This window comes from Ananas comosus, linkage group 17, assembly GCF_001540865.1.
Source record: "Ananas comosus cultivar F153 linkage group 17, ASM154086v1, whole genome shotgun sequence".
NCBI lineage: Eukaryota > Viridiplantae > Streptophyta > Magnoliopsida > Poales > Bromeliaceae > Ananas > Ananas comosus.
Genome location: NC_033637.1, coordinates 8908285 through 8923558, shown reverse-complemented (window position 1 = coordinate 8923558; position 15274 = coordinate 8908285). Strand labels below are relative to the sequence as shown.

Below are 15274 nucleotides of genomic sequence, written 5' to 3'. Positions count from 1 at the left end.
GGTCGGCTCGGTGTTTTTCGGCTCGTTTAATTAAACGAGCCGAACATGAGCTGGCTCGTTAAAAGTACGAGCGAAAATTTCAGCTCGTGTTCGGCTCGTTTATTAACGAGCCGAACACGAGCTAGTCACGAGCTGGCCAACGAACAATAAATTAAAAAGATAGATTAAATTATATATAAAAAATAAATTTATAAAATCTTATCCAGTGACTTTGATCTAAAAGTTGAAACTTTACATATAAATGAGTCTTTTTATAATTAAGCTCGCATTTATATTTTTTATTTTGCTAAAATTAAATAATAAAAATATATATTATATTAATTTATTATATATAAAATATAAATTAAATAAATTACATAAATATAAAATATATGTATTCGAGCTGTTATCGAGCCAACACGAGCTAGCTGAACAGAGCGAGCTGACCCCAGCTCGTGTTCGGCTCGTTTATTAAACGAGTTGAAAAAATTCATCTCGTGTTCGGCTCGTTTACTAACGAGCGATTCGATCTCGAGCTCATTTTGAGGCCGAACACTAGCTGGATTGCCCCCCTAAGCACAGGCACTCATCTGTGCCGATACGTGACACGCTTGCGTGCCTATTGGATTCGCATTACCTAGTGACGTTTTGGTACGATTTTTTTAGTTTTTTTTTGTTTCCAATAAACTCTAATAATGCTATTTTTGAAAGATTTAGAAAAGGTAACTATAAATGTTGTCTACATATAGCTTACTACACTCAACAATTAATATAGTGGTAGGTTGTTTATATATGTAAAGTAAAATATGATTATAGTTCATGGAGAATAAAAATGAAAAATAGATACCTTTTTTCAGAACTTAAAAAATTATAAATTATAAAATTATAGAAAATTATTTTTTCTTAAAAGTTTTATAGAATTTGTAAGATTCATTCATATTGATTTGACAAGAGGCTGCATGATGACTAGATTAACTAGAATAGCACCACAATTGCTCCAATAATTTCTTTTAATTTTGAATCTTTTAAAAATATTTATTAAAAATTTGAAGAAAAAATAAATTTTATTTAAATTTTTAAGAAAAATTGAGATCTATTTATAGGAATTTAACAATAAATCATGTGACGAATAATTAAGCAAATTTAAATATCAATTGCTTCAATTTAGTTTTTTTTTTTATTAGTATTTTCCATCTTCTAAATTCAAAAATAGAATTGGCAAAGTTAAAAATTTTTGTCGTGAATCTTATACCCAATGCTAGATTTATCCAAAATAATTAAAAATCGTACTACATAATGACTTAATCAAGTATATCTATTTTTAAATTTTGTAAGCTATAAGTAAAAAATTTGCATAATTTCAAATTTCTTGAAAATAGGAACTTTACAAGTTAGAAATATTTCAAAATGTATGAAAAACAATATAAAATTGTAAATTCTTTTACTTACCTAATAAGCACATCTTCAATTTGCTATTTCTTTGACTTTTCTCTCTAGATTGAAGTGATTAAAATAGAAATAAGGTAGAAATAGAAGGAATTGAAATAAAAAATGAGAGAAAAAATTATAATAAGAAAAGGAAGGACAAAAATAGAAAGAAAAAAAAGGAGGAAGAGCTAGCAAGAAGAAAAGGAAAGACTGAAAGAGCGAGTTTCGAAGAAGAAAAGCTAGAAGAGAACGAGAGAGAGGGAGATATGTGGGGCAAAAAAAAAAAAATCTGAAAGTAGGCCCAAACAAAAAAAAGAAAAAAAAAGGGGTTAAAACTTAAAATATCGCATGCTCTTGTAGGCACACAACGGCACTGTTCCGCGATACAAAGGGTATCGCTGTCTTCGCGCTATACCCTTTGGGTATTGCAGCATGGGGGGTCCAAGAGAGACCCCTTTGTACCGTGCCTAATTGGTGGCGCGGTGCGTATCGCCCTGTGCCGAGTCTGCCGACCAACACGGGATAATGCTTTAAACCTTGTTTAGAGGTATATATGAGTTAGCTAGGATAATTTGTAGGGATATATGAGCAATTATTATCTAACTTAATTTGGGGCAAAGTAGAAAAGGAGTTTTACCTAGATAGGAAATGGAAGTTGCGATCAGTTAGTGGATATTGTTTTGAGGCAAAAGCTAACTTCGTCAAAAGTTTGTCGTATCATATAATTAATATGTGATTGATGAATACTACTAAATTTGCCATTGACATGGTCATAATAGGAGAATGCTATGATAATCCCCTCGTAGAGAGTGCTTATGTTCCTTATAGGGGAGAAATAACCTTTGGTTGTTATGCCTCGGACCTGATTTCTCAAATTCAGAGCCTTTGGTTGTTACTTAGAGAATATTCTTTCCTAATCCTAAGTATGAAAAGCTAAATACAAAATTCTCTTATCAATTTTCAGGACATAAAAGATAAATTTTAAACAAAAATCTAATTACCTTTAGTTGATAACAGGCCGACGAGTATTCTCTAAAACTAAGGCAATACAAGTCCCTAAAATAAAATAAATTATCCAAAAAGTTAAACATCAAATTTACCAAATGTCTTCTGCATCCTCTTATTAATGCTGCATCTTCTCCATGACTGTTCCCGAAGTTGCTGAAATTGTAAAAATCCCTTTGTGATCAAATGCTCAGCAAAATTTACAACGAACAATAATAACAAAAGGAATTAGTAGAAGTATAAGCATATATTACCATAACATATTCATAAATGCCATATTCTTGTTCTTGTTTATTATCTTTGCCCATTAGTTCTCGTTCCCAAGGTCCATTCTCAGAGCAAATTAATTCCCAATCTTGAGGTTGCTGTCCAAGAGAAAACTTCTATCCCGACGTTAGTCCCCAAATGCACATATATTATGCAGTAGTGTTTAAAAAGGCACGAAGTACAAAAAAAGTGCAAAGGTGTCACGCCCCAGGCCGACAACGGAAGCCTTCTAGGCGCATGTATAGATCCGCCGAATGGATAGAGTTTTTCGTGCCCGCACGAAGCGTACATGTCACACCCCAAGCCCGCAACGGAAGCACTCAGCGGGCACATGCACAAGACCCGCCAAACGGAAAGAGTTTTTTTCTATTCGCCTAAGGCGTCACAACCAGTATACATTTCACATTCCAAACAGGAATAGAATACATTGATTGCATAAGGAAAGTATAAGACATAAAGAAAGTACTACTTTTATTACATGTTTCATTCATTTACAGACGCAAGTTTCCTTTTCAAAATACATCCCAAAATAGTGTGTACAGTTTTCTTTTCTATCCCCTTTTCATTACATTGTTCCAAAAGACATACAACTATGGAAGTACCAAAACAAAATGAAAGGACGCTATCAACTGAGCTACACCCCTTCCTCTTTCCACTGTGTCAATCTCAGATGGACCTAAAAAAAACATGGAGGTAAAAACTATAAACATAGTTCCTAGTGGGACAGCCATCGAAGGAAAAAGCTCGACCCACCAGGTCCAAAGAAGGCAATATAAGCCTGAATTAGTACAACATATATAATCAAGTAAGCATATAAATCCCTACTATTTGCAACTGAAAATATGTTTATGTCTCTACTCATGATAATGAAACCTACTATTGTGATGTAAACTACTTTTTACGCACTAGTTCCATTATCCTAATCATGTCATCCGACTCTTATCTTGGGTCAATCATATGCGGAATCGCTAGTTTTATTTTGGCATTAGGTGGTAAGAGTGTCGTCCACCCTTGGCCACAAGTCCATAGCTCCTGTAGTCATTCCTTTACCTGACTCATAGGTCACCCCCATGGTATTAGGAGGCATTTTGCACACCCTCGGCTGCAGGTTGTTGGGATTTCTAGAATTTCTTCTTTTATGGTCTCAAAGGTCCATTGTTTTCATACTACACTGTCAACATTTTTAGTTTCAAGTCATCTTGTCCGAGTAGTATCCTATCCACTATATTTTCCAATCCTATGTTCAATGACACTATGTTTAACCTCATATACAAGTTCATTCTCTAATGTCTCTAGAGGGCACCATAGTCATCATCCTAGTTGTCCACACATAGGAATACATGGTTCGTTAAATGTCTAGTTCTTATTTCATAGTAGCATTGTATCTAAAGTAAAAAATAGGGAAAACTTCAAAAACCCCCCTTGTGGTTTCAATATTTTTTACTTTAGTACCCTGTGGTTTAAAATGTATCAAGTTAGTACCCTGTGGTTTCTCACTTTATCACTTTAGTACCCTGTGGTTTAAAGTGTATCAAGGTAGTAGCCTGTGGTTTTGCACTTTATCACTTTAGTACCCTATGGTTTTAATTTTGTATCAAGTTAGTACCCTGTGGTTTTTTAAATCAGAGGGTACTAAAGTGATAAAGTGAGAAACCATAGGGTACTAACTTGATACACTTTAAACCACAGGGTACTAAAATGAAAAAGTGTGAAACCACAGGGGGGGTTTTTGAAGTTTTCCCTAAAAAATACATTAAATACATGTCAGTTTTATCAATTATGCTACTTCATCCATATGTACAAGCTCAGTGCAACTATACACTCTAGACATGAAAGTGACCAAATTACTTTGGTGAAGCACTACGCACCTTAGAATGCTCTTAATTGCTCCTAGATACTTGCAATTAGGCTTCTGTTGGCGTTTCCTTGCCCTAAAAACAACAAAAACAATTCGTTACCTCAAATCAAACCCCAATCTATTTTTGTTTATTGAAATCAAGTTGTCCCATATGATTTTCTAACCTCCCATATGATTTTCTAACCTCCAATTAGAGTTCCAAAAAGTCAAATAATTTTAAACCCTCAAAATTCAAAAATCCTAATTTAACCTAGGGCTTCCTCAAAACTAGAGAAAAATTCAATTCTTATGACGAATTTCTACCATTTGTAATCTATATTTGCCTAGGGTTTAATAAAATCCCAAATGAAAGGGTCAAATCCAAAACTCTAACTCAAAACTCTAAGAACTCACCTCTACCTCAAGCTCTCCAAGCTTCTCTTTGCTCAAGAAGCTTGTTTTCCTCCTCCAATGGTTTTTTTTTAGATCAATTCCTCCAAATCTCCAAGTGGTTGGGAGATTTCTTGAGAGAGGAGAAGAGAGTGTGGGAAGAAGAGAAAGGGCTCTCCTTTAGTGTGTACGGGTGAGGAGAAAGGGCCTGAATCCTTTTAAAGGGTGTTGCAATTATTGCACATAACCCACTCGAATTGCAGCTTCAGTCTGCAAAGGGTTCGGGTCCTCTAGCAAGGTTCGGGCCCCGAATCTAAATTTCAGAATTTTCGCAGCTAGGATCCAGACCCTCTCGCAAGGTTCGGACTTTGATGCATTGGGCCCGTACAGAAAGATCAAGGTCTGGATCCTCTAGTAAAGTCGGGACCCGAAAGTCCAATGGCCCAGAAACACTTTTTCTAAAGATTTTCATTTTCGCTCCTTGGAGCTGTAATTCACTTTTAATCATTTTGAAACCGTCGGAACTCATTTCTAAGCATGTCTAGAATCGTTTCTCAACTGTACTTTGCCCAATTTGGCCAAAATTCAGTACAGTATACCGAAATTCGGTACACCACAGTACACAAAACCCGTATAATACATTCCTCCCAGGAATGGCACATACATTAGTTGCATATGATAGGCATCATATAAGCATGAACGTAAAATTGGCTATTACATCATTCCCAACATCATGTACGTCACCTGTTTTCTCCCTAAGAAGTTTACATGGTTTCCAAAATACAATTTGAATTTTGCATCGTTCATCGTTTCTATAAATGGTACAGCTTTTAAGTCGATGAATATGATAGGCATCATATAAGCATGAATGTAAAATTGGCTATTACATCATTCCCAACATCATGTACGTCACCTGTTTTCTCCCTAAGAAGTTTACATGGTTTCCAAAATACAATTTGAATTTTGCATCGTTCATCGTTTCTATAAATGGTACAGCTTTTAAGTCGATGAATATGATAGGCATCATATAAGCATGAATGTAAAATTGGCTATTACATCATTCCCAACATCATGTACGTCACCTGTTTTCTCCCTAAGAAGTTTACATGGTTTCCAAAATACAATTTGAATTTTGCATCGTTCATCGTTTCTATAAATGGTACAGCTTTTAAGTCGATGAATATGATAGGCATCATATAAGCATGAATGTAAAATTGGCTATTACATCATTCCCAACATCATGTACGTCACCTGTTTTCTCCCTAAGAAGTTTACATGGTTTCCAAAATACAATTTGAATTTTGCATCGTTCATCGTTTCTATAAATGGTACAGCTTTTAAGTCGATGAATAACTTGGCTACCCCAAAAAACTAGGTGGACTTTCTATCTATTGCACCAAGTCTTTGCCTTGATTCGGCGTGCCGATCGTGGATGGATCTGTAAAATAAGATGCGAACTATAAATATAGTTCGTAGAGGGTATGGCTGCCCAAAGGGAAGGCTTGAACCACCAGGTCTGAAGGAGGCATAATATATGAAAGTAAATATATAGCCAATCAATAAGCATATGTTCATCTACTATATGCGGAAATAGAACCACTATTATTATGCCTAAGGTTTAAAGTACCGGCTTGTGCTGTACGGCACGGGGCGGCACGTACCTTGCCACCAAGAAGGTGGCACGGTATGGGGGGGTTTCAGATCCCCCTCTGTGCCGTCGGACGGATCTGCGTATCGCTCGAGATAGGTCCGTGCCACGGCACTATGCCGTGCCAGCATACTTTTTTTTTTCTTTTTTTTTCTGTCTTGTCCTTTGGGATACCACGAATCATCCCACAACCCCTAAGAATATTGCAAATCGAAGATTTACTTGTTAGATAAGTCAAAAAAATTAATAATTTAATTTTTTGTTTATCAATATACGGGCAAAATTTTAATTTACATATCCGATCCATACCGTAGGAGGCGAAGTCTCTCGCACCCCCCTTACCAGCCCGAGCCCTCCGCTTCCACCACAGACATTTATTTTTTTTCATAAATTATTTCATCAAAATTTGTCGCATCTTGAAATTTTTGGCGAATTAAGGGAACAAAATCATACTCAATAAACAAATTTTGAGGCACATCAAACATAAAAATTTATTTTTGCATTAGAAGATTAAAAATACTGATAAAATTAAAAGCTAAATTAAATCAATTGATACTTAAATTTATTTAATTTATTTGTCATATAATTTATTGCTTATTTTTTTGAAAAATTAATTAAAAAATATTTTTTCAACTACATTTTAAAATAATATTTTCAAATAATTTTTAAAATTATTTTTTTGTATTTTATGAAAGAAAAACTGTAATATGGTCAAAAGAAAGAAAGAAAGATGTCTTTGAATTTTTAAAATTCTAATCTGTAAAATTTTTTATTCTGCATCAGTTGTAGTTGTACTTTACATACAAAAAAAGTTTACAAGTATGTTAATTGATGAGTATAGTAAGTTATACATAGTAAATATTTATAATTATTTGATTAAATCTTTCAAAATAATATTATAAAAGTTTATTGGAATCCAAAAAACTGAAATAAGTTCGTACCAAAGCGTGCTATTAGAAGGTCATACGTATCCATCGGACGCAAGTGTACCATGTGTCGATGGTGCCGTACCATGCCAGGAAAACAGCGGCACGCCCCTGTGCCATGGCACTTTAAACCTTGATTATGCCTCAATAAGAAAGATAACTAAATCTTTGTAATTCAACTTATGAGTATACTTACTAGTTACTACTCTCTTTACCCAATCTACAGGGACCAAACTCATGGTTTGTCCCATGTTGTACTCAACTTAGCCATCAGCGGTGAAATAGTCGCACACATCTTGGCATACCGCGAAATTGTCGCACGTACCCAAGGCCAATCAATAGGTGGTGAAATCGTCGCACTCACCTGGTATGGTCTACACCTTTGGAAGGACTTGACTCGTGGGGAAGCAATCCCCAACGAACAATGCTCAACTAGCTAATGGCTTCTGCCATTATCAATCACATGCACATGTTCAAAGGTCACAGTTTGACAACCTCACCGTTGTTTAAAGATTGACTTAACCAATCTATGTTATCAACCATCCTAGATTCTTGACATTATTGTCCAAGTAGTGACACAATCAATTTTTTTTCTCAACCTATATTAGATGGCACTATGTTCAATAGTTACATACACATGTCAAGTTGTCTAAGCTGTTTCAGAGAATCTCATTCTAATTCCATATTTCATAATATAGGTTAATAGACTATAACCAATGCTATTAACAAAATGTAAAAATCTCTCGTACAATGGTAGCTACTTATTTTAAGAAAGGGGTGTTTTACACAAGGATGCTCATGCATGCATTTTGACTACACATGCTACCACTTTATACTTATAAAGGTGCGTTTGGTTTGGGTTATCCTTGCAAGATTACAGGCAATCCTGTCAGGATTACTGTGTTTGATTCAACCGATATGTAATCGAGTTGGTAATGTAGCATTACAAATGGTGCAGGATTACACCAAAAATATTAACGAGAGAGGGGGGGTGTGTATCTTAGATTACTAAAAGCTAGTAATACTGCATATTATGTAAAATGACAATTTTACCCCTTCTAACTCCTGAAACATTTTCAATACATCATCTTAAAAAATTTAATTTAAAATTTTGAATTGTCAACTTTTAAATTTTAAATTTTGAATTTTAATTTTGAATTTTAAATTTTAAAATTTTGAACTTCAAATTTAAATTTTAAATTTCAAATTTGAAATTGGAAATTTCAAATTTGAAATTTCAATTTTCAATTTTCAATTTTCAATTTTTAAAATTTTCAAATTTTAAATTTCAATTTTCAATTTTCAAATTTTAAATTCTAAATTTCAAATTTTAAATTTTAAATTTTAAATTTTAAAATTCAAATTTGTATTTTAATTCTTGAATTTTGAATTTAGATTTTTAATTTTTAATTTTATATTTATATTTATATTTATATTTATATTTTAGATTTTAAATTTATAAATTTCATATTTATATTTTAAATTAAAATAGTAAATTTATATTTTTTGTTCAAATTTAAAATTTAAAATTTAATTTTTTATTTAAAATAAAATTTAGTAAAAAAATATTATTTGTAAACTGTAAAAAAAAATTACAAAATATGGCTAAGGGCAATTTTGGAATAAACTATACTTTATTGTCTAGATTACTGAATTTTATAGACGGAACCAAACATAGTAATGCTATAAACACTGCAATCCAACATTACATTACTGTATTAAACCAAACGCGTTAATGCAGCATAAGTAGTAATCTCATTTTGAAATCCAAGATACCTGGATATATCGAAATTCTCTTTAATATTACATAATTTGAACCAAACGTGCCCTAAGTTCAACATGAAATTGTTCCCTAGACATGGAAAGTGCTTCCCTAGACATGGAAAGTGCTCAATATACTTTGGTAGAGCACAAACCACCTCGGTTTGCCGCTAATTGTTAGGAAAATGAAGCAGTTTAAAATGAGTTGAAGAATCGCCCGGCTTCCAAGCTAATCCGCCAAAAATTTTTGGCTCGAATCCTTCAATTGGATGATGTAATCTCGTCGTAATCTAAATCTTTGTTGTTCCCCTAAGTCATTCTACCCATCAAGTAGAGTATTCAAGATTTAGATGAATTTTAAATTCTCTAGGTACAAAAGTTACAACCTTGATCTAGGTTTTCTAATTTTCAAGAGAAATCCTCAACCAATTTGCAAAACTTGGGAATTTAGTGGTTAGGATCTCTCTAGGGTTCCTAAAATCTCATTTCATAAGGTTATTCCAAAACCTTGGATCAAAACTTCAAAATCTCATCTTAGCTAGCTCCTTGCCCCCCAAGCTTTTTCTTGTCCAAGAAGCTTGCTCCTCCTCTCAAGAAGCTTTTTTCGAGTTTGATGCCTCCCAATCTTCAATTTGTTGGAGGGATTTGCTAGAGAGAAGGAGAGGTTAGGATTAGAAAGTGAGAGAAAGTAAGAAAGGGGATTTTTTGTGTGGAGATAATGAGAGAAAGAGAGAGAAATGGGGTTTATTTATAGCCTAGAATAATTTCAACTAAGCCCTCTAAGTGTGAGAAATTACATTTTAACACAGAGCTCTCCCAGATTGCGTGAGTTCGGATCTCCTATTAGTAGTTCGGATCCCGAAGGTTCTACCCGAGTTGCACAGACAAGATTCGAATCTCCAGTTGGGATTCGTATCCCAAACAGCTGATTTTGCCACTCACACAGCTAAGGTTCTGTCACGCCCCGAGGCCGCCAATTTGGTCGGTTCGGGCTCGTACACAGACGCCGAACGAACAGAACCTCCTCTGTTCGCCCAAGGCTCAACAACAACAACAAACATGTATAAAGAAATGCCCAGGAAAAATTTCAATATACATGGCTTGTACGAGGGCAAGCAACACAAGTAAGTGTAAGTGAACTAACTAAAGCATTCATATATTGTATCTTGATTACTTTAAATCAAATACAAAGCTTACATAATTATTACATTCATTCTTCCAATATATACATTGCCATTTCTCAATAAATAATTTTACATAGCTTACATAATTATTACATTCATTCTTCCAATATATACATTGCCATTTCTCAATAAATAATTTTACATTTGTTTAGATCAATTATAAACAGATGAAATAGATAAGGTACAACTATACCCAGTGGATGTCCACTATCTATGGAACGCTGTCCATACCACGATCCTCGATCACCCTGCATGAGCTGAAACCTGTATGATTAGTGGGGTGAGAACTACTGAAAGTTCCCAGTGGGTTCGGCTGCCGACCTCGCCGACTCACCCACTAGGTCTATTCAGGCATATGTAGGCAATAAAAGTGAATAGATAGTAACCAGGTATGGCATGTAACTACTACAATGCCTGTACAAAACTGAAAGTAACAGTAGATAATATCTGAGATTGATGCATGCATGCTACTAATAATCAGTACCCAATCCATCTGGTTAACCATTTGGTTAACTATAACTCACCAACGCAATCCCTAAGTATCGGGCCCTAAGCTGCCTCCCGACGGGATCGTTTACTGGGAAGGCTTATACGATCAACCCAATTAATGACACACTCCGGAGTGCACTGCTTGGGGGGAGCGACCACCACCAAGGCAAAACAGAATAGGTGAGTATGATCCAATCCTCACTTAGAGGATTTAATAACTGACGATGCCACAATTTCATTTCTAACTAGCTCTTTATGCTAGTTTTACAGTTCCAATGTTGATGCTAACCAATATTACTAGTCATAATGTCACCAAGTTTACTATGTCATAGTCCACAGTAAAATTCACACATTTATAGGGTTCTAGATCCACACTCTATGGTTCACGTGTTCTTAACAATGAGATTTGTCCAATTGTTCATTTCATAACTACACAATGCCAATTACCCTATAATGCATGAATATTATATGATTCATATACAAATATGCTTAAAAAGGCAACATAGACATAAAGAGAGATTCGATGACTTCGGATAGCACCACCCACCTGTAGGGATGCCAATAGCTAGAATCAACGTCTCAAACTATGTCAACAATGATCTCTCGCGACTCGTTGCAACTAAAGCTAAAATGGCTTCTACCGTAATTAGTGCGCCACAAGTCTGCCGGAATGTGACTTCGAACTTCCGAGCACGCTCAATCTTCATTCACACAAAAATAAAAGAGATTAAACTAGGGTCACATTCACATATTTTACAAGTTTGCATTTCTACTCCAATTTGCTTGCGTGTGTATATATATATATATATATATATATATATATAGTGTCAGCGTACATGTATATATGTAACTTTCTATTAAATTTCTTATGATAGTACAGGGGTACAGCAGTTAAAATCACTCATAATTAGCTCTCTTTAGGTGATAAGCATCAATTCTGACTCTTAACATTGCAAATTTTGCTATAGGTTGCTATACCTAGTCATGCTGATTCTATAAACTGAATTAGTCATGGCTTAATTTTATTATGCAACTACTAGTACCAATGCCATTCAATAATTCCATTGATCCAACTCTTAATAGAGTAATCATTCTAATCTTAAACAGGGAAAAATCAACTTATCTCTGATTGCACTTTCACTAATACATAGCTCATAATCCATTAAATTAGCTCTTTATAAAGTAAGCAATTGAACCTTAATCAGAACTTGAGCAATTACTTTACCTCAATGCTCAACTTAGTTACTGTCAGTTTCTGTAGTCTTCTTTTCAGCTCGGAGCACCAAAGAAATTCACTCAAGGCAGCAACTTTTTCTTCTCAGCTCAACACCAATTCTACACTTTAATTTCTCCTTCACAGCTCCTAATTCAAAGCACCCTTCAGTCTCCCTCTTCAATTCGGGCCCACAAGTTCAAAAAGGCAGCAGCCCTGCAACATCCCCTCTCTTCACACTTTCCTCTTAGCTTTCCTGCATACAAATAGCGCAAGCTTGCTTCTCGGCCACTTCCCTCAGCTTCAACACAAGGAAGAATCCAACTCTATCAAGCTTTTCTCCCTAAGCTTGCCCTTAGGGCTGAGAGAGAAAGAAAGGAAAAGAGATGAGAAGAAGCTTGTCACGCCCCGCCCCGAATCCACTACCAATTTGGCACGGTTCGGGCACATCAGACGGACCGTCGAACGGACAGTACCTCTGCTGTCCGCCCAAGGCCAAGCAACCAGATCATGTACAATTAAGCACCCAGGAATTTGCTTAAATAACATACATGATCAAATACGATGCACACAAGTACAATACATCTAAGAGCAAGAATCACAAGTGATATACAAGTGTATAAAGAGAGAGTCTAACTATCACAATCATTCAACATTTACATTATTTGAATATATTATATTTTCATCTTCCAAAATGTAAGTACATGTTTTCTTCAAAATACAAGTAGCTCTCTGATATCTATCCAAAATATCAACTAGTACACGAGGGTACTCTAATGCATAAGGAAAAGCTACTAACTAGGCTNTCACAGAAAATTCTAAATCTTCTGTTTTCGCTTCCATTTCAACACGGGTCACTCTAGACTTATAATTTATGTCTATAAGTCCAATAAAAATAGTATCCCACACTATTTTTATTTATTTACACTTTTACATTTAAAATCCGGTATATTACATTCCACCGCAACCTCACCGGAATTACTTAAATGTACACCGTAACTTCATTGTTTTTAGAAGTCCGGTACCTTACAAAGCTACTGGAGGAACATCCTCCACCCTACTACGTGGACACATCCTAAGTAGCTGGGGTTAAGTGATAAGGATGATAAATTGCACTTTAACCCTTCAAACATCAAAACTCAGCTCACCTTAATTTGATGATCCCTCTGGTTACTCTCAGCTCCAACAACCTGAACTTCAGTTCCAACGCTTCCTCAGCTACAGCCCTAACTCGGCAGCTCTATCAAGCCCAAAGGTCAAAACCTGCCAACATCACTTCTCCAAGCCTTTTTCTTCTTTAACTTGTTCTTAGAGCTGAGGGAGAAGGAATGGAGAAAACGGATAAGAAGAAGCTGATGGAGGGGTGTCCCAATACGTGTACATCTTCAGATTAACTGGGGTAAATGGGATAAGACTGAAAAATGCAGCTTAGCACCTTAGAATTGCAAAAGTGCATTGCAGTCTGCAGATTTACATTTCAGTCCCTGCAGGTTCGCAATTCAGTCCCTGCTGGCAGCAGCAGCCTTGGTAGCCCGTTTCTCACATCCAGCTCACTCCGAATTCATCCAAACACTTCCAAAACATGCTAATACACCTCCACATGCTACCAATTTAATTTGGAAGCATTTAATTTCCATTTTAGCATTATCTTGACCATTTTGATCAAGATTAACAACATACTCCACATCCAACATACTACATCGCAGCAGCAGTAGTTGGAGGCCTTTTTTTTGCTCATCTAGTTCACTCCCACGCATCCAAATTGATTCGAGGATACTACAAATCATCCTCTTGCCTCACTTTGACTTATTTATTCAAAGTTAGCGTCGCAATCCAAAAATTCTCAATCGTGTTCGTTTCGCGCCCAATTTGCGCCGAAATACTCAATTACCTCCAGAACTCATTCCCACACCTCTAAAATCACTCGGGAATGATGCATATCCAATTCAAACTTCACTTTGATCTTCCAGATGAAAGTTAGCATCGCAACACAAATTTTCCATATATTACAGGTTCGAACTGTGTCTGAGGTCTGGATTTGGAATGTTTGGACTAAGTTTGCGAGCTGAAGGTCCGGACATTGAAGTTTGGAGCCCGTACAGTAACTTCGGAGTCCGGATCCCCTTGCCAAGGTTCGGATCCCAAAGGTTTGACGAGTCTGATTCACTTTGCTCCAAAAATTTCATTTTTGTGTTGTTTTGATCCAACTCAGTTCTAATTGTTTTGAAACCTTTCTAACTTTTCTTGAATACTCTCATAATCGTTTTTGACCGTACTTTGTTTAGTACGGTATACTGAAGTTCAGTATTACACTCTCCTCCCCTTAGAAATAATTTCATCCGTAAAACTTAAACTCATATCTTGGATTGTCGAAGAGGTGGAGGCACTCTTCTCTCACTAAGCTTCGAGCTCTCATGTGGCTTTATGTTCATCGTGATTACTCTACTAGACTTTAACATAGAGGATCATGCGATTCTGTAGTTCGTTTTCCTGGGAAGAGAGGATGCACACCGGGAACTCGTCATACGCCATATCCTCTCTTTAGTTCCAACGGTTCGTAATGAAGGACACGAGCATACATATACTTGCGGAGTGTAGACACATGAAACACATTGTGAACTTGTGCAAGCTTTGGTGGCAGCATGAGTCGATACACCATTGCTCCCACATGCTCCAAAATCTTATACGGTCCAATATATCAAAGACTTAACTTTTCCCGAATTCCGAATCACTTCACTCTCACGAGTGAAGCTTTTAAGAGGATGCGATCTCCTACCACGTCAAGACCTCGTCAACATTTGTTTGCATAGCTTTTTTGTCGAGTTTGCACCGTCAATAATCATTGACTTGCAAGGCGGATCTTTTCTTCGGCCTCTCGTAACACATCAGGGCCTAACACTATCCTTTCGCAGACCTCACTCCGATGAATTGGAGATTGATATTTCCTCCTATATAAAGCCTCAAACAATGCCATTCCTATGCTTGCTTGAAAGCTGTTATTACAGGCAAAATTCGCCATGGGTAAATAAGTATGCCATCCGCTCTTGAAGTCAAGAACACACGCTCGAAGCATGTCCTCAAGAATTTAAATTGTTTATTCTGATTGACCATTGATATGAGGATAAAAAGCGGTGCTAAAGTCGAACC

The 15274-nt window shown here is 35.9% G+C and overlaps 1 protein-coding gene and 1 long non-coding RNA gene across 5 annotated transcripts in view; one reads left to right on the top strand and one right to left on the bottom strand.

Annotated features, from left to right (window-relative positions):
* Positions 1–15274, top strand: part of LOC109723101 (serine carboxypeptidase 1-like) — a 44538-nt gene that overhangs the window by 16431 nt on the left and 12833 nt on the right. The window lies entirely within an intron of this gene.
* LOC109723102 lies at positions 10379–13520 on the bottom strand. Of its 3 annotated transcripts, none has more exons than XR_002219617.1 (4): positions 13276–13520; positions 12140–12488; positions 11462–11615; positions 10379–10689 (listed from the first exon to the last, which is right to left on the bottom strand). It is a non-coding gene; the product is annotated as an uncharacterized LOC109723102 (long non-coding RNA). The 3 variants fall into 3 exon arrangements; XR_002219616.1 differs by having other exon boundaries at positions 10379–10682; XR_002219615.1 differs by having other exon boundaries at positions 10379–10673; positions 13276–13519.